Raw genomic sequence first — 27406 nt, forward strand, 5'->3', positions numbered from 1 at the left:
TATGAGTTTGGTTTTTAATGTGTGTGTGTGTGTGGGGGCCAGGCTCCCCAAAATGGGGGGGGGGGCAATTTAAAGCAGAATAAAAAAAAATTATTTCAGCGCGTTTGGTCCACCGTAGTCGAAAGGCAGCAAACGTTTTCAAACGAAATCGAAAAAAATGATGCTATTTTTAACACAAAGGGCACAATATTTATCGAATTTTTTTTTTTTTTTGTATCGATTATTCAAAGCATTCTCTGTTTAATAATGGGCATGCATTATTCGGCTGGCTAAAAAAATATTGTTAATTTATTTATCAAAAATTTTTAAATGGCTTTTTTCGTATAAATATTACATTTTTTTTTTTTTTTTTGCTTAACTTAAATTAATTATTTTACTTAACATATTCACCGAATTTCACACTTCAAAACTCAAAAGCGGGATAATTAAACACAATCGAAGTTCTGATATTTAGACGTCAAAGTAAGGTATACAAACAATTTTTTTTAAATCTATAATTCTGTCCCTTACAATAACACAATATGTTGTGTTCAGTTGAAGATGATTATTTTAAGCATATTTGTTCCCACTTCAAAACAAGGGGGGGTTTGTAAGCAAAAGAAATATATATATAAATATCGTTTATGAAAAATAAGTACACTGTTATAAAATTCATTCTTCTCCTAATAATCGCTGAAAATTTCGTATTGATCGGATAATTACCTGATTTTTGGTAGATTTTTTAAAAAGACGGTCCGTCAAAAAGTACTGACCTACCCCCCCCCCCCGTTTTGGCGGTGCCTAATATATATATATATATATATATATATATATATATATAGAGAGAGAGAGAGAGAGAGAGAGAGAGAGAGATAGATAGATAGATAGATAGATAGATAGATAGATAGATAGATAGATAGATAGATGAACAGCGCTGTATGGATAAACTATGTTAGTGTTAGCTTGAATCAACTCAAATTCGAATGCATCATTGGCCGGATACATATGTATCTCTTCAACGTAATCAATTTCGCAATAAACTGTCACTCAACTTGACCTCTTGACTATTTTTATCTTAGAACCTAATCATTAATACTAAATTCGTTTCTCCAATGTCAATGTGAAAAGTTTGAGTGAATTACCGCTCAAACTTGCGGAGTCGTCCGCAACTTTTTGTCGCGTTAGAAAACTAAGCTAAACAGAATTTTTTTATTTATTTAGAATTCGTTTCCTAACATAGATGAATAAAAGTGTTAGCATTACGGCGTTGCCCTGGCATAATGAAGAAACCGACCTCCTTACGGGTTAATAATCCAGATAATGATTGAATAGCGAACTCCGTGATGAACGGTAATGGTGGAAATAGAGTATAAATGTATTTTCTACAAGGAAGGATAAAGAAGATATTGTTTACGCTTGACTTGAAAACGACCATGTTTTATTCAGCTTAGAAGCAGTCTCCTAGTATTGTGCTCCGCAATAAAGAAAGAAGGTTTGTTCTTGCAATTTTCATTTAGTTTGAGGGACATAATAATGAAAATTTATTGATAGTAGCAAGGCAGGTGTTTTTTTGTGAATATTTTATAAAAATGACTATAGATTAAAGCTGGGCCGATCAACTGTTATTGAAATAAGGATAGAGCAGGTACATACTCCTACCTTTCAAACCGTTACTTTTATTTTTATTCGTATATTAGCAGGGGGTTCCCGTCTATGCGGATGTCTTACTTTGCCTTTCATATACCATTCTCTATATCATATTTGATAGCAGCTGTCAAATCAAAGGTTAAATGTGAAGTTCCTGTCTCCGTGAATGTACTGTCGGCTTTATGGAGTAAATAGTATTTCTAGGCTTCATCTAATTGCCTATTGCGTTAGAACGTATGTGACTCAATGATTTATTAATAAATCATTGTACAAATATATATATATATATATATAATTATTTTATTACTATAATAATTAAATACCTACAGACACTAGTGTTTCATCCTTTCGGGATTCTTCAGTGCAGGGTGTCACGATTACTACCAGTCGAACGATTCGAACCCCGCGACAAGAGACATCTCTGGCTCGATTAGCTGAGGCCGTATCCATTCGGCTACCATTAACCGTGTGAAATAGCGTTGAATTTTTAAACATTTTAATTCAAATGTTCATTACGTCAGACAGACAGTGATCAAATCGTTATACGATGATCTACGCATAAGAGCTAAATTGACCGACTTTTAATTCAACTGAAAGTGCTCAACGATAAGAAACGAATTTCTTAAAGGGGCTGTCATAATTATTTTATTTCTATAATAATTAAATACCTACAGACACTAGTGTTTCATCCTTTCGGGATTCTTCAGTGCAGGGTGTCACGATTACTACCAGTCGAACGATTCGAACCCCGCGACACGAGACTTCTAGCGGAAACACTATGTAAATTAAATCTGGACTAACAGCAATAAATTTCGTATATATATATATATATATATATATATATATATATATATATATATATATATATATATATAAGATATCCTCAGAAGATGAGGAAATATCCAACCAGCTTCATCAGCATTCATAGATGTACTCTAGTGTCCATCTATGAATTCTGACGAAGGTGGTTGGATATTTCCTCATCTTCTGAGGATATCTTTCTAGCGGAAACAATATGTAAATTAATTCTGGACTCACAGCAATAAATTTCCTATATACTGCTCTGGCTACACATTGAGCACACTAGTCCGGTTTTCTCACCACTGATGATATATAAATATATATATACTCCTCGGCCGTACGTTAACAGAAAACATGAGTTGGAACAATTACATTGAGAGCATTGCCAGGACCGCTGCGAGGAAGGTGGGATCTCTCTACCGTGCTAGAAAGCTACTAACGACCAAAAGTATCCTGTACGTCTATAAAGCCACCATTCGCCCATGTATAGAGTATCGTTGTCATATTTGGACTGGTACATCTGCTACTTGTCTCTCACTCCTAGACAAGGTTACAAAAGTGAGTCGCCAACCTGATAGGTCCTGAATTCTCATCTAAGCTTCAGCCTCTGTCCCATCGACGAAATGTAGCATCCCTCTGCCTGTTCAACAAGTACTTTAACGGTGAATGCTCTGACAAACTGCACGCACTTGTACTCTCTCAACGTAAATACCCCCGACAAACCCGACAAGCAGCTAAATCACACCTCTTCACGGTAGAGATCCCTAGATGTAAGAGAGTCCTCTACTCCAGTAGTTTCTCTCCCAGAACTGCTAGATTTTGGAATTCCATTCCGGGTTCCTGCTTCCCCAACTCTACTGACATGCAGAAGTTCAAGTGTATCGTGAACCGACATCTTGTTGCCCAACTTCCCACATAGTACCCCTGTAGATTATGTCCCTGATAGTAGCCTCCTACATCAAAGTGGCAATGTGCCTTGTTTGGGGGTGAAAATGTAATATATATATATATATATATATATATATATATATATATATACATATATATATATATATATATATATATATATATATATATATGTGTGTGTGTGTGTGTGTGTGTGTATGTATGTGAATATATGTATGTAAATATATATATATATATACCAATTTAAATTAAATTTAAAAATATACCAATAAACCAATTTGCACCAAAACATTTGTATGTTCAGTGTAGCGAATATGCAATATCTGTCTATATAAATAAAAATATTATATAAATAAAATATTATATATATATATATATATATATATATATATATATATATATATACTGATAGTTTAAAATTGTTGTATCGTAAACATATGCTAAAAACGATGATAAATGATTTTCCTTTTAATTGAGCACTCTGTTGGAATTCTTTTTCCAAAAAAAAAAACTCATCATATATATATATATATATATATATATATATATATATATATATATTAATTTTATTTATACAAACAAATAAAATAAAATTAATATACCTGCTCTGTTCACTCATTGAGCACTATTTTGGTAGACACGTGTTGTTTCATTGGATTTACTTCTAGGAAACTAAACTCTACTGGCTATATATATATATATATATATATATATATATATATATATATATGTATGTATATATATATATATAGTCAGTGCAAGAAAGCTATAGAAAAATATTATCATGATTAAAACGAATAAATATGATTAAAGAATAGCCGAGTCGACATTTCATTGATTAATTCAATGATGAGAAATCGATTTATTTAGTTTGATTAATTGCCCACTTATCTGAGGTCGGTTGCTTATGACACCGGCTGTTTTGAAGAAGAGGAAGAAAGTGAACCGTTTCTCCCAGACGATGACCGAATAAACTCGTGCTAATTGTTTTTCCAAAACGTTCTCAATTTATTTAATCGAACCATATTATATCTTGCACCGAACAGCATTTCTGAAAAAGATTCTGTTAAACTCCAAGATGTGTAAACTTATGTCTCAACGCGATTGGTTGAATCACTTTTTAAGTTTATGTTTACTTTGAAATTATTATGGTTATCATTATTTATATGAGGTTTAGTGTATCTTAAACTTTGGATTATTCGGACTAATGCTCTAAAATTATATATAAAAAAGCCTCACTGTGTTTGTCTGTTTGTCTGTCTGTCTCTATATCTTAAAACTATATCTCTCGCGAAACTAAAAGTTGCAGGGCGGCACTAGGGCCTCAAATGATTGGCTTTTTTGTGGACCGTTCTGTTATGGACATTTAGCAGATTAAAATAGTTTTAAAGTAGTCCGAATTGGGTTAAAATTGAAAAAAAATTGTTATACATTTTGTACATTAACCTTAGTATATTTTTAATTTGTTCAGTATCATATTTAAGAGTAAGTTACTAAAGTGCAAATCTGGGTGACCCTCCCCCTAATGTATATATATATATATATATATATATATATATATATATATATATATATATATATATATATATATATAACTACTTAATTTAATCACATAAAATTAATATACGAAAGTATAGATTTATGCGTAAACTTTAAGTATTTACTTCAAAAGTGCTCAATACGTAGGTAGAGCATAAGCCTGAAGAGTCCTAGAGTGGATGAAACGCGGAATATTCAGTGTAGCTTAATTGCCATATATATTTTATGAATTACTATATATATATATGCATATATATATATATATATAATTATTCAGATTAATGAAATACAATATATCTACTGGTGTGCAAATCCAGTGATTATTGGTCTTACCAAATGTGATTTGATATAATATCGCATATAAGACTATCCCAGTTTAATAAAATTGCTCAATTTACAAGACAGAGCAAATAATTAATAATTTAGGAATTTAAAATTTGTGATTTGAAAAAGTTAAATGTTGATATAGAAATCTTATTGTATGCAAGACATAGAGTGCGTATAGTAAAATAAAATTCCTTAACCCATGAGTTTTCAAGGTTTATACATTTAATTTTTTCGAATCACAAATTTTAAATTCCTATAATTATGATATATATAATATATATATATATATATATTGATGTATGTATGCATATAATTATCTACTATAATAATTAAATACCTACATACACTAGTGTTCCATCCTATCGGGAATCTTCAGTACAGGGCGTCACGATTTACACCAGTCGATAGATTTAAACCCGTTGACACAAGCCCTCGATGGCTGTATTATCAAAGACCGTATCCATTCGGCTACCGTTTACCGCGTGAAATAAAGTTGAAATTAATCATTTTATTTTTAAATGTTTTTTTACGTCAGCCATAGTGATCTAATCAGAATATGGTGTGTGTGTGTGTGTGAGAGAGAGAGAGAAAGAGTGTGTAAAAGGATGCCCAAAAATGAAATACTAAATATAGTGATATATGAATATAAAAACAAACGTTTTAATTGCACATATATGAATTTAATATATATATATATATATATATATATATATATATATATATATATAAATAACATATATATATATATGAGTAAAAAAATTATGCATATAAATAAATATATAATATGAAATAAATATATATATATACATAGAAATATAAATGAATATAAAATCATAATATATATGAATATACAATAATGATATATACATATATATATGAAATCATAATATATATGAATATAAAATATTGATATATACATATATATATATATGAAATAATAATACATATGAATATAAAATAACGATATATACATATATATATGAAATAATAGTAATATATGTGAATATAAAATAGTAATATATATCAATATAAAAAATTAATATATACATATGAATATAAAATGTAATGCATATAGATAAATATTATACATATAAATGTAATATATATATATACATATAAATATGAAATTATATATACATATAAATATAAAATTATTATATATACATATAAATATATACTAAATATATATATACATATAACTATAAAATAAATATATATACATATAAATATAACATAAATATATATGCATATAAATATAAAATAAATATATATATACATATAAATATATATATATACATATAAATATAAAATATAAATATAGAATAAATATAGAATAAATATATATGCATATAAATATAAAATAAATATATCTATATATATATATAAAAGCGAAAATGTATGTATGTATGTATGTATGTATGTATGTTTGTGTATTTGCTAAGAGAATTTTACCGACTGGACAAAAATTCACAAACTTGGTATCATATTAAAGCCCCACCCTCCGGACGACAAATATCGAAAATAGCTCAAAAGGACCATAAGTAGTGCGTCAACTGATCAATTTACTGCAGGGGGCCCCCAAAAATTTACATTTTAATGTTTAACATTACATATTTTTAAATCGATTTATAACTGCCCAAAAATACGGGCGCCAACTCTTCTACATAAAGTATACACGGGGCCGTTTATTTTGGGTCAACTTGTATTTAAAACACGCTGAGTCATGTCACGTGATCTTGATGTCAGTAAGCTCTAATGGCAGTCTGAATTAAAAAAAAAACATGTTGTTATCGGTAAAAAAAAATTAACCCTCACACAAGCAAAACTATGAACTTCTACGCTATGGCAACGTTACCAAAGTTATTAGCACATTAAAAATAGTTAGATACGATAGTTAAACGAAAAATAACAAGCCAAAAATGTGAAGTAAAAAAAAATACGCTTACAAAAAATATTAACGATCGAAGTTTTTACAAAAAAAAAGCCAGACGCCATTTCCTTTTTTAGTAACAGCCTTTAGAGTAAGAGAGAGACACACACACACCCACACATACACAAACGCAAACAGAGAGAGAGAAAGAAAGAGAGAGACGGATAGAGATGTCTTGACAGGAAACGAAATACGTAATTTAATAAACGCTAATGTGAAGTAAAACAAAAAAATAAAATACTGCTACTTCATCTCGTACACCTCCCGCGATGACCTCATTTATGGCTATCTGTCAATCAAACCTCTTTCACTCGCTTTATAAGCCTTATTTTAACGCTCTTACCCTTGGCCCAGACAGTTAAGTGGTTGGAGTTTGTTTCACCTCCGCGTCAAGGCTCCCGGGTTCAATCAAGCCTCACGACTAAAACTATTTGCTTTTTTTTACATCTTTAGACACTCGGGCAACGTTTCTTTATTTTTTTACTGCGCTTATTCTTTAGTTTACTTCCCCTCCCTTATACACACAGCGGTTTTTTTTTCGCTGTTTTTTTTTTTTTTTTTTTTGGTTTTTCCGTTATTACATATCCCCCCATACACATTCCTACAAACACCCGGGCAACGCCGGGTACCCCCTCCGTCTAGTATAAATATAAATATGAAATAAATATATATACATAACAATATGGAATAAATATATATATATATATATATATACATATTTGTAAAAAAAATTCTTCTGATATGATTAGCGATTTATAGGAAAAGTTTTAATAATTATTTGTATTTTTTATCGAACAATAAATTTTGTAATTCTATCCACAACTTTCCATTCATATTATTGTTCTATGTCGCATATGGAGCTTTCTTTATCTGATTGGGATTGTCTTATAAATATTGATACTAATATATTTATTTTATCTTCATGTTTACAGTATTATACAATCTGTATTCTTACTGCACTTCAGTATTTCATTTATACTTGCACATATATATATATATATATATATGTATATATATATATATATATATATATACATACACATAAGCCTGAAGAATGCTAGAGTGGATGAAACGGGGAATATTCAGTGTAGCTTAATCGCCATATACATTTTATAACTTACTAACTAGCACTACCTACGTATTGAACAGTTTTGAAGTAAATACTTAAAGTTTACGCATAAATCTATACTTTCGTATATTAATTTTATGTGAGTAAATTAAGTCGGTATATTATATATATATATATTTATATATAATTTAAAGGAGATTAGAACAATAGTCTAAAGAGCTGAGTGTATTTTAATGTAACAGTGAAATTACTAGTTTAATTAAAATACAGGAAAGAGAAAGTGCTCGTTGTAATTTAGATATATAATAAGCTCGATAGTTAAATGTCCTAGAGCTAATTCAATAATAAGTAATGTGATTTATAATTTAAAATTTAAAAATCTAATTATAATTAAATTAAAAATCCGTTTCATAAGATTTACTTTAAAAGACCACAAACACAGCTTTAATATTAACCCTACTAATAGACTCATTTTCCCCTCGAAATCAGATATAGGACCGGTTAGTAAAAACATATTAGATAGAATTATCCCCAAAATTAAATCCATAATAAAATACCCACTATGGCAATCTTCCAACCAAGTAATCGACTGGTTTTCTAACATTCAAGATAAGAATAACGTTAAATTTCTTTCTTTAGTCATTGAATCATATTACCAATCTATATCACCTATCCTACTAAATAAATCTCTATTAATGGCACGAAAATTAACTAATATAACTCAAGACGAAATTAAACTAATACTTATAGCTAGACAGTCTTTAATAACATTTGATAATAAATATTGGACCAGGAAAAATACCCCTAACCACTTCAACATTTTAATGGGATCGACGGATTCGACTCAGGTCACTGATCTAGTTGGTCTTTTCCTTTTAAATTAAATACATTGTATACTCCATAAACAGTTCAAACTTGAAAGATGGACTATACAGAGATGATGCACTTTTCGTAACTAACTCTACTAATAAAAATTATGAAAAAGCAATTAAAGCTCTACATAAATTATTTAAAAATTATGGACTTAGTTAAAAAAATCGCCCCTAAAAAAATTGTTAATTTCTAAGACATAACCTTAAATCTTGAGAATTCTACCTTTGAACCCTATCATAACCCTAACAAATCCCTACTATATATCCACGATAAATCAAACCACCCTAAATCAATATTAAAATCAATAGTTCCCAATATCGCTTTAAGAATTTCTAGACTGTCTTCTACTAAATCCATATTTACCAAAAATGAAAAATATTATAATGAGGCCCTTAAAAACTCTGGATATAATTCTCAAATTAAATTCATAAATAAAAATGATAGAAACATAAACTGCATTGAAAATAAACCTATTAAGAGCGTAATAACATATAATATCGCAATGTCTTCCCGTATGCGAGTTAAGAAAAATAATCAAGAGACAAAAAAAGATAAAACCAAATCACAAATATTAGATAATAATACAAATAAACAGCAAATCAAAACCCGTAAACGTGAGAATAGACATAAGGAGACCCTATGGTTCAACCCTCCATATTCCAAAAACCTAGAGACAAACATAGCCAGAGAATTTTTTTAAATATTAGATAAGAACTTGAAAGCCCCCATAGATATAATAAAATTTTCAATAAGAACACAATTAAAGTCTCTTACTCTACTATGCCTAACCTTCATCAGAAAATAATTAGCTCTAATAATAAGAAAATTAATAAGCTACAAAATGCAACTATACAAAATACATCGGACTGTAACTGTAGAAGAAAAAATAAATGTCCCCTACAAGGCTCATGTAAAATTAAAAATGTTATCTATAGCTGCACAGTATCAAAAACTCCAAATCTACATGAACCTATTAACAGCCATAACTCAACTACCAGATTAAATAATAACACCAACTTAAACCAATCTACCGATCAATTACAAATAAGCCCACCATATAATAATCCAACAACAGACCTACCAGAAAATAATCACAATAAGCAAGAGGCAATATATTTTGGTTCCACATCTGGCCTAATAAAACATAGCATTTCAACGCACAAACATTCTTTTAAAAATAACTCTCTAATATTTGTGGTTTGGTTTTATCTTTTTTTGTCTCTTGGTTATTTTTCTTAACTCGCATACGGGAAGACATTGCGATATTATATGTTATTACGCTCTTAATAGGTTTATTTTCAATGCAGTTTATGTTTCTATCATTTTTATTTATGAATTTAATTTGTGAATTATATCCAGAGTTTTTAAGGGCTTCATTGTAATATTTTTCGTTTTTAATAAATATGGATTTAGTAGAAGACAGTCTATAAATTTTTAAAGCGATATTGGGAACTATTAGTTTTTATATTGATTTAGGGTGGTTTGATTCATCGTGGATATATAGTAGGCATTGGTTAGGTTTATGATAGGGTTCAAAGGTAGAATTCTCAAGATTTAAAGTTATGTCCAAGAAATTAACAATTTTTTTATTGGGGTCGATTTTTATACTAAGTCCGTAATTTTTAAATAATTTATGTAGAGCTTTAATTGCTTTTTCGTAATTATTATTTGTAGAGTTGGTTATGAAAAGTGCATCATCTCTGTATAGTCCATCTTTCAAGTTTGAACTGTTTATGGAGTATACAATGTATTTAATTTAAAAGGAAACGGCCAACTAGATCAGTGACCTGAGACGAAAAACTCTAGCAAACATATATGAGTATTTTAACCATAGTTCCTGATTTCAAAAGGCGAAAAATTATAAGGTAAATTTTTATACCTATATTTTTATGTATATACCTCTCTATCTATGTATATGTGTGTCTATTTTTTCATATATATGCATATATATATTTTTAATACTTTACTCAAGGCAAATTTATAATTCAAATGCAAATCTATATTTACTTTTTTTCTATCTATAACCTATATTAAACTTCTTATCAACTTTAAATTCAGACCTTTTATTTTAATTTTTTTTTCAGATACATCTGCCTTACTTTTAATGCTAGGTTTAGTTATGGTGTCTTTTAGATTTAATAAAAACCCTTCAAAATTTGCTGACGAGGAGACCTTGCTTATTAAAAAACTATATGTAATTTTTGTTCGTAACTGGATGTTTACCACAATAAAAAGCATTGTTTTCCGAAACGATCGTACAGATAATTGATTTTGTTGTTGTTCCTTCTTATGAAACGGATTTTTAATTTGGTTGAAATTTAATTGTTCAAATTTTAAATTATAAATCACATCACTTAATATATATATATATATATATATATATATATATATAAAATACAATAAATATCAACCCTTGATGGTGTAACGACTCATGATGACTATAGTAGAGTTCATCTAGATGCTCTGAAATATTTTTCGCTAGTTTGATTCTTCTATCGTTCTATCTTATATACTCGGCTTTTCTTTCTGTCTTAACAAAAAAACATTTATTACGGTTTCTTTCCTAACAATGCCTGCTTTTTGTTCTTCTAACTGTTAATTTTTCTGCCATGATATAAAAAAATACCGCCGTCTCGACACGTGCTTAAAAGTCTTGCTACAACTGCGTGCCACACGTCCATCTCACTCGATTCGCATTTTATTTTCTTCTCATCGCCACATGGTGTATTTTCTCCTTTATTTTTCTTCTGACGCAAGCCCACGCACACTTTCCTATTTGCATACGCGCTTAAAATGTCTGCTGCTGCTTCTAATGCCTTCACTAACCATTCATTCTTCGGCTGTTCCTAATACCTTCACACCTGCTCATCCGCGCTCTCTTACATGTATACTATTATTAAAATTGTCTGTGTGTTTATGTGTGTTGAGTGTGTGCGTGTGAGTTCGTTTCCTATGGACTCTGAAATAGTTGGGCCGATTTTTATGAAATTTAAGACAAACGTACTTTATGTATCTGGCAGTGTTCTTGTATAGGTGATGAAAGAATTAACAGGCGACTTGGACCAAAATTAACACTTTATGCAGACTAATATAACAAGTGCATTTAAGAAACAGAAATGCATGGTGTATAACACAAGCAGAAATGCATGGTGTATAACACAAGCAGAAAGGCATGGTGTATAACATCAACAGTAGCGTATTTGACATGACTGGATCGCGTTTAATATGAATGTTTCTGTATAAAGCACAATTCAAACCTGATACTTGACTTTTTTCATGTAAAACTTAAATGATAGCAATTATCACCGGATAAGCAGAAAGGCAGGCATATAAAAACAACAGTATTTCTTCGAAATCTCTATTTAGAGCAGAACTGAGCCACGATGCTTGACTTTTGTATTTTAAACTGTAATTCAAATGAACCAGAGAGAAAATATCAGCAGATTCACTAGTCCAGATGTGAAAACACGTTTGAAATTTAAAATAGCTTTTCGCCCACGAGATTTCGAAGCCCGTTTTGAACCCTGTCAATATCGAATGATATTTGCTCGACTCGGATTGACTTACATTTACTTACACCTGTTCAATACTTGGAAGAGTGTTTACTGCGAATATTCGATGGGACGAGGGTCGTAGACAGAATCACAGTTAAGCACCTACCATGAAAATAACGATAAGGCAAAGAGTGACTTACAACGTCTTTATGGCGAGAAAGAGAAAATAGTATTGAAAAGAGGGGTTGGTTTCTATATTTCGAAGGCAGTATTATACTCTGTCAAGATCGGATTCGATTGATTTATAATTATATCTGTTCGATACTTTTTATAGCCAGCTGATTTTTTTTCCTGTGCAAGATGGCATTTCTGTAACGCATCTTATTATTTGATATTGAATTATCGTCATGTTTACTTGCTATATATATAATTTCGTTTCTATTTTATCATTATATTGAATTCGAACTCCTGGATTAGGAAAATTATGTTCCTGGCTTTTAGAAACATTACATTATGTGTCCGATATCATTTCTTTCTTAACTGTAGATCTTCAGTAATTTCCGTATTTTTCGATAATTTTGTAAAATATCGCCTTTATTCCATCAAATTGTCTGGAATCATTTTGTTATATTTTTTTGTCCTATATTTAAAAAAAAAAAATTTGTTGTTGTTTTGCTTAGATTCAGAATTTTGTTCTTAATTTCAATGGTTTTTCTTGTCTAGTCAGGTAGAAAATTGGTGACGCTTAAAGAGTCACGCATATTTTAACGGCGCCATTGTTGAAACGGTAGCGTTTTATATTCTGTGTTTATTATATTGAAGAATACGAACAACAATCTGACATTCTATTCAAATGTTGAATTTGGGTAATTTGGAGATAGCACGCACTTAAAAAAAAATCTTATTCATCCTGGACAAGGGATATTATCACGTGAATGTAAGGGGGCTTCTATTTGGAACGTGTATGATATACTGGTCAGAATATGAGCAGCAGATGAATGTTCACATTGCATTTGCAATGCTGCACGTTTATAAAGTCAGGGAAGCAGGAAATAAGGAAGGAATTCCAAAGCTTAGTAGTCTGTGAAAAGAACTTACAGGAGTAGAAGTCAATTCGAAATCTCAACAGTGAAGAGGTGGAACTTTGCTGCCTAACGGATAAATCAGGACTATGTATGTCAAGGGGGTATAAGTCCTATTGGTTGGCCAGAACATATTCTATTAAAATATTTGTAAAACATGCATAAGGATGCAACATTGTGGCGATGGGACAAGTGTTGGAACTTGTTTTATATTCCAAGGACTTTTAGATTGAAAACTTTTAAACCTTGTCTACTGGAGAGAAACTAGTGGTAGGTTCACCAACTCATATGTGGCAACGATACTCCTTTTTATGCGAATGGTAGACTACTCTCATCTGTGAGTCATCATCTAGCACGGTTGAGGGGATTTCCCTTTTTCACAGAAGATTTTGAAATTAATTTGTTCTAATTCATGTTCCCCGTGAATGTTTAGCCGACAAGTTTGAATGGTTAGCTCCTACACAGAAACGCGCATTAAAATTTTGCTTCATCGTTCAGTTAAATCTGGAATACTTTTAATATTTCGAGGAGTTTAATCTCATCGTGCTTGGAAAGCAGTTAATTCTGGAGAAGGTAAATTCAAACTTCAAACCTCCCCTGCCTTGTGGACTACTCACCCTTCCGAAAATCCAGCATTTTTGTGTAACTTACGCATAACTGCGAGTACCTGTCTCTTTGAACGTAAAAAAGGAGGACGTGCTACACCGCCTAGACGAACATTCAATGGTTATATCACAGGCGATCAACTCTGAGCGTTGTATTCTGTATGTTCACATAGCAATTCAATAAACAAAAACGGTACCGAACAAATCAATTAAAAACGAACGAGCAACCGGAAGTAAAATGGAAACAGATAATTTTTTAAGATATTGGCTAACATGTACTAAAAATAGGTTCGGCCGCTCTAGTGAGTTGCTCGGTTATATTTTTTAATAGCCCTTTTTGATTGGTCTCGCTGTTTCTATATGCATCATTCTTACGTTGGTTGGTTAGTCGTCATCTTCATACGTTTTGTGTTATTTTCGAGAAAGTAATAAAATGCAAATGTGTAAGGATTTGGTTGGTTGGTTGTTTTTGTTTTACGGCATATCAAGCCTTTTCGGGTTATTTAATGCCGAATCCAAAGATTCGGAAGAAAATTTTTTTAATAGAATATATTTGTTGTTTTCAAATCAGTTTCTATTTAACCCATAGTTGGGACCCTAACAGGTACTACCACTCCGGGTCAGAGTGGACCTGGGAGCAATGGTAATTAAAGGGTGGCTCCACACTCCCCAAAGCCCACAAGCTGGGGCCTCACTACTGGATATAGTTTATGGTCATATTCAGGACCCCCATTGAGGGACTTTTACCCTCTGCAGGGGGGCAGTCGGCGTATTCTAATGCCCAACGGACAGGGCCAAATGTGTAAGGAATCAACAAAACTGCATAAAATTAACACATATAACGATCAAAACAAGTTATACAGATTCAGCTTTTATTAACACAATATATTTGTATTTTTATGGATAATTTAAAGATCAGATTTTGCTTGCATTTGCATTCCTATAATAGATGTATATTATGCTATGATATTTCGGGAAAAATATTTGTATTTTGTGTGATTAAAAAAGTGTTATTCAAGTGTTATATGTATACAGGGTCGACCGATATAATTGTCGATCGGGGAAATACGATATGATTCCATTTCCGTTTGATGAAAACCGTTTTCTTTTTTTGTTGAAGACGATCTACTCGCTGAGCAGTTGCGTACAAATCTCAAGAGGGACTTCTATCATATCTGAAAGTGACACTCTGTTCAACACGCGTTATTGGAGATGTGGCGTTGTACAACAAATTCTCTCTACCGACCCAAGTTCACCCTCAAGATGCAAACCCGGACGGTTCAACGCTTGAGATCACAGCTCAACGAAATTTCCAGCCACGGTTATGGGCTTTGGTGAGGTTTCAAGTGAGGGCCACATCATGCCACCTCACATCTTTGAAGTCGGCTTGAAAATTAACATCGAAATGCACCGAATGTATAGACCTGTATCGAATCGCGGATTGAGGCTGAAGGCAGCTACATTAAAAATATGTCAGCTCGACTACATAATCAAGTTACCTGAATTGATTTCGTCAATAAATGTTTTAAAATAAAACTGTAGGGTTGGGTTTTTTTTAGGACGACAATTTTATCGTTCCACCTTGTAACCCTGTATATATATATATATATATATATATATATATATATATATATATATATATATATATATATATATATGTATTTTGCTTCACTTTATATCGACCCCTTACATCTTTGCATTAAAATATAATTATAAAACTATGTTGTCCTTACTTGCTTTCATAGTCGTCGATCAGGTGATTCATCTTTTACAAAAAGGATGGCAAGTGAATTTATATCTCCCTATCTATTTATTTATATACTTATCTCTCCCATTCTCTATCTTTCTCTCTCTCTCTTTGTATATATATATATATATATGTATATATATGTATATTTATATATATATATATATATTTATATATATATATATATGTATACAACAGAAAGTGTATGTCTTGTAATATATATTTTTTAATTTTTCATATTATCTATTTTGTATATTTGTCGAAGGTATGAATGCATGGTCTAAGCATATTTTGTTCTCGAAGTTTTCACGTTTTTTTAAAAAACTTTTTTAACTTTAACTTGTTGTGTACTCATTTACACATCTTCAGGAATTGGCTCAGTGGGAATTATGGGCAGATTTATTTAAATAGTAGTTGAGTTGCGATTGAAGGTGTGAGTGAGGGTCAAAAGTCTACACTAACTCATTTCGAAATTGTTGCAACACACTTAAATGCCGTGGATAACTCCCTCGCCCTCTTACCCGTTTCTGTCACGTCTCCTGGAACTGTCACGCTCTGGTTGTACTTTTAATAGTCTGTTGATTGAAACAATGGAAATAGACTACATAAAATGTTTTTTCGATAAGGTAAATGTTGAATTTTGCAGCTTGCCGGACATTTTTTGATATTTTTGAAAATAGATAATATTGATTTGTGAGTTTATATGTGATTATGTGAAAATTGTATGTCCATTTTTTAAAAATAGAACGTGCTAAAAACGAACTGAAGATGTTAATATTGAACGTTTTAGCTTTTGGGTATTTTTAGAAAGGGGTAATAAGTGTTGATATCTGTAATAGTTTAGGAAATTGTAATATATAATGTAATGTAATTATGTTTGTATTTGTGTTGGAAGATTGGAACGCTGTGTTAATTAGATAAAGAAAAGCAGTTAAACAGTCAATATGTTAGGAATCATTAAATGTTTGCATATCGGATAAGAAATTAAGAGAGAGGTAGAATGTTGACTTTATGTAAACGGTTAAATATTTTATTGTGTTCGGGAATGTCTGCCAAAGTTTTTTATTCCAGTTTTTTTTTTTCCGATTCTAATAGCAAAAAGAAAAAAAAGAAAGAAAAACCATTTTCCGCGAGCTGTGGGTTCTAAAAGGAGCTGGTTACAGATACTGATTTTGAGTACAATGGCTACTTGACACAGCAATTCAAAATGTGAACGAAGTTCTGTGGGTTAAGATCCAGTTGCGGTCAATGTTTTAGGGATGAGGATTACACAGGTGTAATAAAAGTTAGAACCTCCGACAATACAACAGCATTAACTATCAAAACGTCATTTGAATAAAGATTAGGAACCTTACAAAGCAACAAACTTGATCAATTGTCAAATAAAAGAAAAATTAAAAGCATAATTTTTAAAGGCCATTTTTGCCAAAGTTACACAGGTGTAATCCAAGTCAGGCCAATCGGCTAAAACGACGATAGTCAAATAAAACTCCCTCGGGTGCAGCTACAGTAAAATGGGCATGTCAGGTGGCGATAAATGGTAATAATTACAACCGAAAGTATACCGTCTGAAAAGACTTAAATTATCGAATTCCCTTCTATCTCCCTTGTAATAATCAACCATCGGTAACCGTCATGTAGAATAAATGTATAGTGTTATTTTATTTTATATCAATATGTCGCCGTTCTTATAATCAGAGCAGAAAACCAACAAGACTAGCAAGTGCTCTTCTATCACAGAAAAGTTATTAGAAAGTTATTAGAACACTTTCTAGTAGATTTTGAAGTAGATTTCGTAGTTCGTCAAGGAAGTAGCAATACACGCAGCTATATTTTTGTCATCGATTTTGTGCTTGCGTTTAAAAAGATTATATATGTCATGAACCCAACCCCTATTAAAAATATTGAGGTGTCAGAAGATTGAAATGCTAGAAACAAAGTGGTAACAAATGTGAGGGTATACAATTTGCTGCCAACTTTACAGCTTTGAATCAAACATACGCACCTAGTTCTTCGATGTGTAATTTATGCAATGCTGGAAGCGAGTACATCCATTACTTCCTGGGTTATTTTGTTCTCTTGATTCGTTTCCCCGATCCTGGTTCTCAATTTCCTCAAATGCAAGTGGCATTCAAAGACAATTTCGTTTATTTTAATCTTTTTGTTCTGAAATAATAAACACAATCTACCTGAGCAGATTTAAAACCACACACGGTCGAGTAGTAATAAAAAAAAAAGACGGGCTAACCAACTTGTTCTAGATTCGATTATGGCCTCATTGTGCTTTGGAAGCCCCAACTGAATCCACGGCATAACCAAGTTAACAATCCAGTTATCGTTACATTCGTTATTAAAAAAACCCATTTTACTTCTGATGAGGACGACTTATGATAAACATTTGTAAGTATTGGATGTGAAAACGACCATGTTGTAGCATGCATAGACGCAACCACTTGGTAATATGTGACACCCTCTTCATAGAAATTATGTTTGATTTTAGGCACATAGAGGAGAAAGGTAAAAATCCATGAAGTTCTGATTACAAGACGAGTTCTTGCTGTGGATGTCTTACATAGACAATCTAAAGATTTATTCATAAAGGAGTATTCCTTGAACAAAGTTTCTTTCTTAGAACCGCACACCTGTGGAACACTATTCTGTTTGCCTGTTTTCCACCTAACTAGAATTTGGTTGTCTTCAAGTCAAACGTAAACAAATTCTTGATGAACCGTCCCCTTAAGTAATCCAATTTACCAAATTTCGATTACTATATTATGCCATTGACTGCTGATCTCCCTTCATAATGTCCCCGATCGTAGTCCCCTACTTCAAAGTGGCACTGTGCCTTATTTGGCTTGAAAGATATTATAATATAATAACATCCTTATTTTAATCGTCCTTCTCTCTGTTTTATATTTTATAATTAGCAAAAGCATGGAAACACTGGATATCTTCAGATCCCTGAGGTTAAGCAAGGTTGAACATGTGATAACTATTTCAGAAAGACCTGGCGCTGTATGTAGGATAAAACTGAAACTTCCGACACCTCCTTCATCCTACAGGGGAAATAAAAAAAAAAAGCTAAATGAAGGCTATCTAGAACGTATGCCGTAGAAAAAAAAGGCCAAAGACCCTAGTGTTTTTATGTGGTGTTTTGAATATAATAAACTAGTTATGACCAAAGTTTCATTTCATTCGGACAAAACACTAAGAAACGGGGCCTAATTAGAGTAAGGGCCCGTTTTTTTTGGGGGGTAACCCTTTACTTATAGTCCATTTGTCTCGACCCTGTCACGCCGCTAGATCAGACTGGTTGAGACAAAAGTGTGAGATTGGCTCTGCGCAGACTAATCTCACTTTAAACAAACTCCCAGCGTCATCCATTATCCCTAGGATGAGCAGATGGTCATCATTACGACGAACGAACTCTTGTTGTAAGATTGAAATGAATAATTAAATTCAAATAATATTATTTGGATTTCTTTCAAATTATGGAAGACATTAGTTTTTTTATTACTAACAAAAGCTTAAAACTCAAGTCACATTATTATTACAAAGGCTTTGACAACAGCATATTCTTTTCATTCTTTTTACTCTTGAGTATATATCTGTCGCAGTTAGACACAGTCAATCAACCGAGAACCACATGCGTCTATATAAAAACATATAAGATATCAACGGATATATACTCAAGAGTCAAAACAATGAAAAGAATATACTGTTGTCACAATCCTAATTATTACACCTTAGAAAATGTTGGATGTTAAAATTTCCTGTTATATTGTTTTCTACATTTCTAGTTTCAGTTCTGTGGCTTTTGTGCTTGTCTCAATTAGTCCATCTGTTTCTCAAACGAATTGATTGTTTTCTAGTGAACTTTTTAAAGCGACATTCGGAATGTGGCGTTTTACTTTAAACGTAATATATATTTCGTTATCCACTTACAAATCGTGGCAGATTTTTTTTTTAATTCAATTTTCACCCCAAACAAGGCACAGTTCCACTTTGAAGTAGGGGGGCTTCTATCAGGGTCATTATGAAGGGAGATGAGTAGAAAGATGTTTGTTAACATTACACTTGAACTTCTGCATATCAGTGAAGTTGGGAAAGCAGAATCGCGGAAGGGCGTTCCAAAGACCCGCAGTTCTGGGGAAGAAACTATTGGAGTAAAAGGCTTTCTTGCACCTAGGGATCTCTACTGTAAAGGAAAGAGTCTTAGTAGCTTGTCGGGGTTGTCGGGGGTAATTACGTCGAGGAGGTACAAGTGTTTGCAGTTCGTCAGAGAATTCACCATTAAAGTATTTATAGAACAGGCAGAAAGATGCTACATTTTGTCGATGGGACAGAAGCTGAAGCCTAGATGACAGTTCAGGACCTATCAGGTTGACGATTCTCTTTTGAACCCTGTCCAGGAGTGAGAGAAGCAGCAGATGCACCAGCCCAGATGTGACAACAGTACTCCATACATGGGCGAATGGCGGCCTTATAGATGCTCTGCTTTCGTACTGTTACATACACGGGGCCATACGACACCAGCAAATAACTTTGGTAGTGTGAATTTTTATAGGCGCCACATTAGGTGCGTGTCAGGAGGACCTTAATATGCAAATGGATAGTTGGCAGGGAAAAGTGACGTAAATCAAGCAACGTCGAACGATGGCGAATGATGGCAGGTTTTCGATACAGGGAAAGAAAGCCTTTCTTTCGAGATGCTACGCGAGCAAAACACCGCAAATAGAAATAATATTATTGGAATTTTACGTAGCGATTCTGTCCATCTGCGTCACTAATTTTGTTTTTTAAAAGTTTCAGAGTAAATAACTAGAAGATAATATTAATCTTTTACTCCTTAGTAAAATATCTCCCAAAAAACTTTGAAAAGAATCGTCGAACGTCCACCCTGGTGCGTATTTCTCCATGAAAAGAGTTCTATTTACAGATAAGACGATTAATGTCCATTCATGAAACGACGAAAAGAAGGAGGGATGATTAAGAGAATAAAAGTACGCGTATAAACACCTCAAAAGTACATATATATATATGTGTGTGTTTCTGTATATATATATATGTGTGTGTGTTTCTGTGTATATATATATGTGTGTGTGTTTCTGTATATATATATATGTGTGTGTTTCTGTATATATATATATATGTGTGTGTTTCTGTATATATATATATATGTGTGTACATATATGTACATATATATATACATATTAATTATTTTTTATTAATAATTATTACGTGCATAAAAGTAAGTCATTTATATACGTGCGTGTTTCAGAGTTTACTCCGGATCAGTATAGCTAGACTATATAGCTTGACAAGAATCGAACCTACAACCGCTCGATAAGTAGTCTAGTGTGTTACCACGCCACCACCAGGACCTTGCCAAATCTATGCACGATTTTCATCGCTTTAAATGCATGATTGTTGAATTTTTATTTATTTTTTATTTACGATTCCATACTAATTTCTTTATTTTTCGCGCCCTGAGCGTTTATTAAAAGAAAGGAGTTGTTTGCCCTTTGTTTACATTTTTTTTGCGCACATTTTTTTATGACGTATTACTATTTTAATTTATTTTAATTATAATTATTCACAAGGCTTGGTGGTCGCGTGATAACACACTATACTACTTATCGAGCGGTTGTAGGTTCAATCCTTGTCAAATAAGTCTAGCTATACTGATGAAGAGTACACTCTGAAACATGCATGCATATAGATACCTTACTTTTATGCATGTAATTTTTTCTTATAAATCATATTACAAAAAAAATAAAAAAAAGTAATACGTCCTGAAAAACAACGTGGCCGGTAAACAAAGGGCAAATAACTCCTTTCTTATAATAAAACGCTCAGGGAGCGAAAAAGAAAGAAATTAGTACAGAATCGCTAATAAAAAAATAAATATCCAACAACATAGTGTGTATATATATATATATATATATATATATATATATATATATATATATATATATAGGGTGTGGTAGAAATAACTTCCGAATTTTAAATTTTGTTAATACCTCACCATTTTTCAAGTACCCTCATCAAGCAATATAGTGCACACCGTTCTTTTACTGTAAACATAGTTTTTGAAGAATTATGTTTTCTGCATGTATTTTCCCATGAAAATAGTTCTGTTTGTATTAGGTAAACAGACGAAACGATCGATGGCCATTCATGAAACACGGCAGAACGAAATAGTGACAATTTTTTTTATTACATTTTCACCCCAAACAAGGCACATTGCCACTTTGTTGTAGGGGGCTAATATAAGGGGCAACAACTACTGGGGCACTATGTAGGGATTTGGGCAGCAAGATGTTGGTTCACGTTGCATTTGAACTTCTGCACGAAAGTACAGTTGGGGAAGCAGGGACCTGGAATGGAATTCCAAAGTCTAGCGGTTCTGGGGAAGAAACTACTGAAGTAGAAAGATCTTTTACATCTAGGGATCTCTACAGTGTGGGGGGTGGGATTTAGCAGCCTGTCGGGTTTGTCGAGGGTGTTCACGTCGTGCGTGCACAAGTGTTTTCAGTTCGTCAGAGCATTCACCATTAAAATACTTGTAGAACAGGGAGAGGGATGCAACGTTTCGTCGATGGGACAGAGGCTGAAGCTTAGATGCCAGTTCAAGGCCTATCAGATTTGCGACTCTCTTTTGAACCTTGTCAAGGAGCGTGAGACTAGTAGCCGATGCGCCAGCCCAAATATGACAGCAATAGTCTATACATGGGCGAATGGTTGGCTTATAGAGGTACAGGATACTTTCGAGTGTTAGTAGTTTTCTAGCACGGTAGAGAGAGCCCACCTTCCTTGCAGCCGTCCTGGCAATACCCTCGATGTAATTGTTCCAACTCATGTTTCCTGTGAACGTTAGGCCACGGAGCTTGAAAGACGTACTCTCAGATAAAGAGTTGTTGGCCATTGCTATAGGTGGTAGAGAAGGTTTCTTGTAATTATTAAATGAAACTAGTTTAGTCTTGGCGGTATTGAACGTGACCATCCATTTTTGTCCCCATTCCACTACAGATTGGAGGTGATCCTCTAGTGTTTCTACCAATTCTTTAAATATGTGTTCATTTGTTTTCCTGTCGTGCCTGTTATAGAGTGTGGTGTCATCAGCATATATACCCATCTCAGAGGAAATTTTGTCGATGAGGTCATTTATGAATATCAGGAACAGTAGACACCCTCATGCCATACCCTGTCAAAAGCCTTAGATATATCTAGAGCTACCGCTCTGCCCTCCCCCGCTTTGTCCATTGAATGGTATATACGTTCAGAGATTACAGTTAGAATGTCTGCTGTGGAACGGGCTTGTCTAAATTCATATTTTTGGTCAGTCAGAAGCTTAGCATCTGTAAGATGATGGACTAGAGCATGGTTAATTAAGGTTTCAAATATTTTGGCAAAAAGTGAGAGGAGGCCAATGGGGCGATAATTTAATGGGTCAGTTCTTTCGCCAGAATTCTTGAATACTTGTACCACAGAAGCAGTTTGCCAACAGCCCGGAAAGAAAGATTCATTAAGGCATTTGTTGTAGAGTTTGGAGAGAACTGGAGCTACTTTGGCTGAGCACGTTTTTAATAGCACAGCTGGGATGAGATCGGGTCCACATGCTTTTGAAGTGTCAAGGTTTTTTATGATCGCATGCACCTGAGCAGGGGTGATTATCAGATCGTCTAGCGTGGCGTTTGTCCACATAGGAAATTCAGGTAGGGGGTGGTTGGAAGGGTCCAGTGTGGAGTTTGAGGCAAACCGACTGGCAAGCATGTTAGCCTTTTCGGTTGCTGAGCAAACAACCTCGTGATTGTTGGTTCGTGGGGGAATTGTTTATTACCCATTATTTACTACACTGTTGTAGATTTTCCAGAAGTAACGAGTTCCTAATTTTTGTGCTTCGATGCGTTTTTTAGTGGTTTCCATAAATTCTCTCTTAGCTGTCGCTATTTCTTTCAATGCAGGGGGTAAACATACCCAGTCATCATCATCATCATATGATATGGATTTGAACATTCTATTATTTTGCACTGGTTTCCCCGATATTTTCTCGTCAGAATTCTTTCTAGAAAGACATAGGGTATTTACTCGAGGTACCATACGAAGGTTGCCAACATCCTAAGCGACAGTGATGTTTGTGGAACCTGGAACATCAATTTCGCCAGTCCGTGGCATTAACCATTTGACCACAGTCATCTCCTAAAATACCCGGTATCAACACACCAAACGTATGTATAGGACGCATGTATATAAAGAAATTCTTATTTCTGGTATTTTGATTGCTCATTAACAAAAACATTACAGTGTGTCTGACCCTTCAATGAATTGACTCGTCACGCTATGTAGGCTGGTCATAGTTTAAGAATAGCTCGTTTTGTTATTTGTTGAGATATGATTATATGTAATTTGCTGCACTCATTTATCTATACATTCTTAAACACAATTCGGTTATTACTATTTATGTGCCTCTCCACGAGGGCAGAGTTAGACAGAGTTAGAAAGTCGGTTTTAATGTGGGGAAAATCCAGATCCCCATAAAGGGTACTCTGGATAGGAATAAAAATAAAAATTACCTTAATCTAGAAGGAGTTATCCTCCACCGATCGAGGACAGAAAAAGTGAAGTATCAGAACAGATACTACACTTTGTTTTTATGGTTGTTGATTGAATGTTTTTACGTTTTCAATGAATGATTGCAAATTATCGTTCCAATATTGTTGTCAATTTTTCCAACATTCAAAGCAAGTGCAGAAAGTACAGATTTAGCACATATCCAATTTAAACTCAAGATTTGTAAAATATAATTGTTCAATTTGCAATAGGCATGATGAGAAAATATCGGTACGAACATGACCTTTTCATCATTTCTCATTGGTATAAAAATATGTCGCTCTTTTGTGTTTTCAATAAAATGATTGTTAAACTAATTTTTGCATTTAATAACTCACCCGTTTAATGCTTCTTGATGACAGTTATTTGTAATTAATCAATCTTAATTAATTAATATATATATTTAAGTGATGGGACGATTCCAATAATTTTACGATTCTAATAAATTACCTCCTCCAATTCCGATTCATTACAAATCTCTATATATTTACTACTAGCGGACGAACTCTTGTTGTAAGATTGAAATGAATAATTAAATTCAAATAATATTATTTGGATTTCTTTCAAATTACGGAAGACATTAGTTTTTTTTTATTACTAACAAAAGCTTAAAACTAAAGTCACATTATTATTACAAAGGCTTTGACAACAGCATATTCTTTTCATTCTTTTGACTCTCGAGTATATATCCGACGCAGTTAGACACAGTTAATCAACCGGGAACCACATCAGTCTATATAAAAACATATAAAATATCAACGGATATATACTCAAGAGTAAAAACAATGAAAAGAATATGCTGTTGTCATAGCCCTAATTATTACACCTTAGAAAATGTTGGATGTTAAAATTTCCTGGTAGATTTTTTTTTTTTTTTTTACATTTCCCCTATTAGTTCTGTGTCAAGCTTTTGTGTGATGGGACAATTCCAATGATTTTCCGATTCTTTATAAATTTCTAGATACTTACCTACTAGCTTAAATGCCCGGCGTTGCCAGATTGTATATGATATATTTAATCTTCTAAAAAACAAAAGCGCAAAACCATGAACATTCATGCGAAAATTTATAAGTAAATACACCATCCTTGGTGCATGAATATTATTTCCTGAAAATTTCAGTGTTATGTGACCAGTAGTTTTAGAGTTTACCTGTCAGATATTTACACACACATACATGTACTGTTTAATTTATATAGATAAAAAAAGACTTATTTTTGTCGATTATCTTAGAATCACATGTTAAATGTGCATATATTTTCTAAAACGCAAAAACACATACGTGGGTAGTGGCATCTATTGATTTAAGATGAACTTTTAAAATCAATAAATATTTATTATTTTACCTTTATTGATATTTGAAACAAACGTGACAGAGACACAGGCAAACATCTTTTTAAACAAATTCAAATTAAAAAAAAGAAGATAATTAAAGAAATCGTTTTGGGCATCGGAAAATAGGCACTTTATTTTTTATTCTGATTCCGATACCCCAAATAGTTCCGATTTTTTCTATTTCCGATTCCGATTCCAATTAATCGTTCCAACACTAATATATTCTACAGAATCACACCCAAATTAACCTTGGAAAAAATGAATACTTAAGATCTTCCTTGTGAATATAAAATACAAAAATAAAGCCGTACTTACCCGGGATGTTATGTCGCAAACATTATTTTGTATATTTTATGCAGTTTAGTTTGTAATTCCAATTTGATTGCTGAAAATAGAAATAAAATCTATTTTATGATCTTTAATATTTATTAGGAACTTATTTTATAGAAGTACTGACTTTTCTGAAATTTTTAGATGAGAATTTATTATTGTATTATTTGACAACTGTTCTCATCTTGAGTGTGGTTTTCATAACGTTTCTGTCGATACTGCTTCACCTACGGCCGACCTGCTTCAGGTGTGTCTTATCAAACTTAGAAAATATGTCTGCCGAATCCGGGAATTTAGACGGAATTTCGAACAGAACCCTTTATTTACTTTACAGGGGTAACATGTTCTTGTTCCGTCAGCCATGAATGGATAGAAGTCCTAAATAATTCGCAATTGTCTATTCTCAGTCGCTCAAACTGAGAACTGAACCTGGGACAGTGGTTAGAGTAATTTGAAAAATCAATTGGGAAAGAGATACGTTCCTGACCAAATTAGCCAAATAAAAAAAAATCAAGGATAAGGACCGTTGTGTATTTATAGAGAAGATACGTTCACAGTTTTATGTCAGTGTGTTGTTAACACACCGGTTCTCGCCAGATTACCGTAGTTAAGCAACGTTGACCATGACCAGTACCAGATGGGTGACATTTCGGAAGGCTAGGCGCTGTATGTACCTTCTGGGAAAGTTGGGTATGGGATCAGCACCCTCACTCCGAGAAAAGAATTTCTAGCTACAAAAGCATCTATAAAGGTTTAGATGACCTATGGCCTCCCAAGGACTCAAGACTATGGATTGATGTCAGTGTGGTAAATGAAGATGCGGAAGATTTGCGCGAATGCATCTTTTCACAGTATCCTCCTTGTCAAAAATTATTTGACCAAGATGGGCATCGAGACAGCATCTTACTATCCCTATAGACCAGACCTTGTCTGTATGATTTTTTATTAATCCCTAAGCTCAAGGAAAATATTAGAGGCTCTCGTTATGAGACTATTGAGGGGATTGAAGAGATACGACGAGAGCTAGTGAAACGCGTACAAAAGAGGACTTTCCTCGGGACCTTTGAGGAGTTGTTGGAACGGCACAACATGTTCATTGTGGATGGAGAAGACTACTTCGAAGGGTATTTA

The 27406-nt window shown here is 32.9% G+C and overlaps 1 protein-coding gene across 1 annotated transcript in view; it reads right to left on the reverse strand.

Annotated features, from left to right (window-relative positions):
- The window catches only part of LOC145297833 (uncharacterized), a 1294147-nt gene that overhangs the window by 972698 nt on the left and 294043 nt on the right, over positions 1-27406 (reverse strand). The window contains exon 2 of the mRNA XM_080144164.1: positions 26261-26330. The gene's annotated coding sequence lies outside the window, so the exon portion shown is untranslated. The remainder of the gene's footprint in view (positions 1-26260; positions 26331-27406) is intronic.

The sequence above is a fragment of the Euprymna scolopes genome, chromosome 18 (assembly GCF_053919585.1).
Source record: "Euprymna scolopes isolate OS-2025 chromosome 18, ASM5391958v1, whole genome shotgun sequence".
NCBI lineage: Eukaryota > Metazoa > Mollusca > Cephalopoda > Sepiida > Sepiolidae > Euprymna > Euprymna scolopes.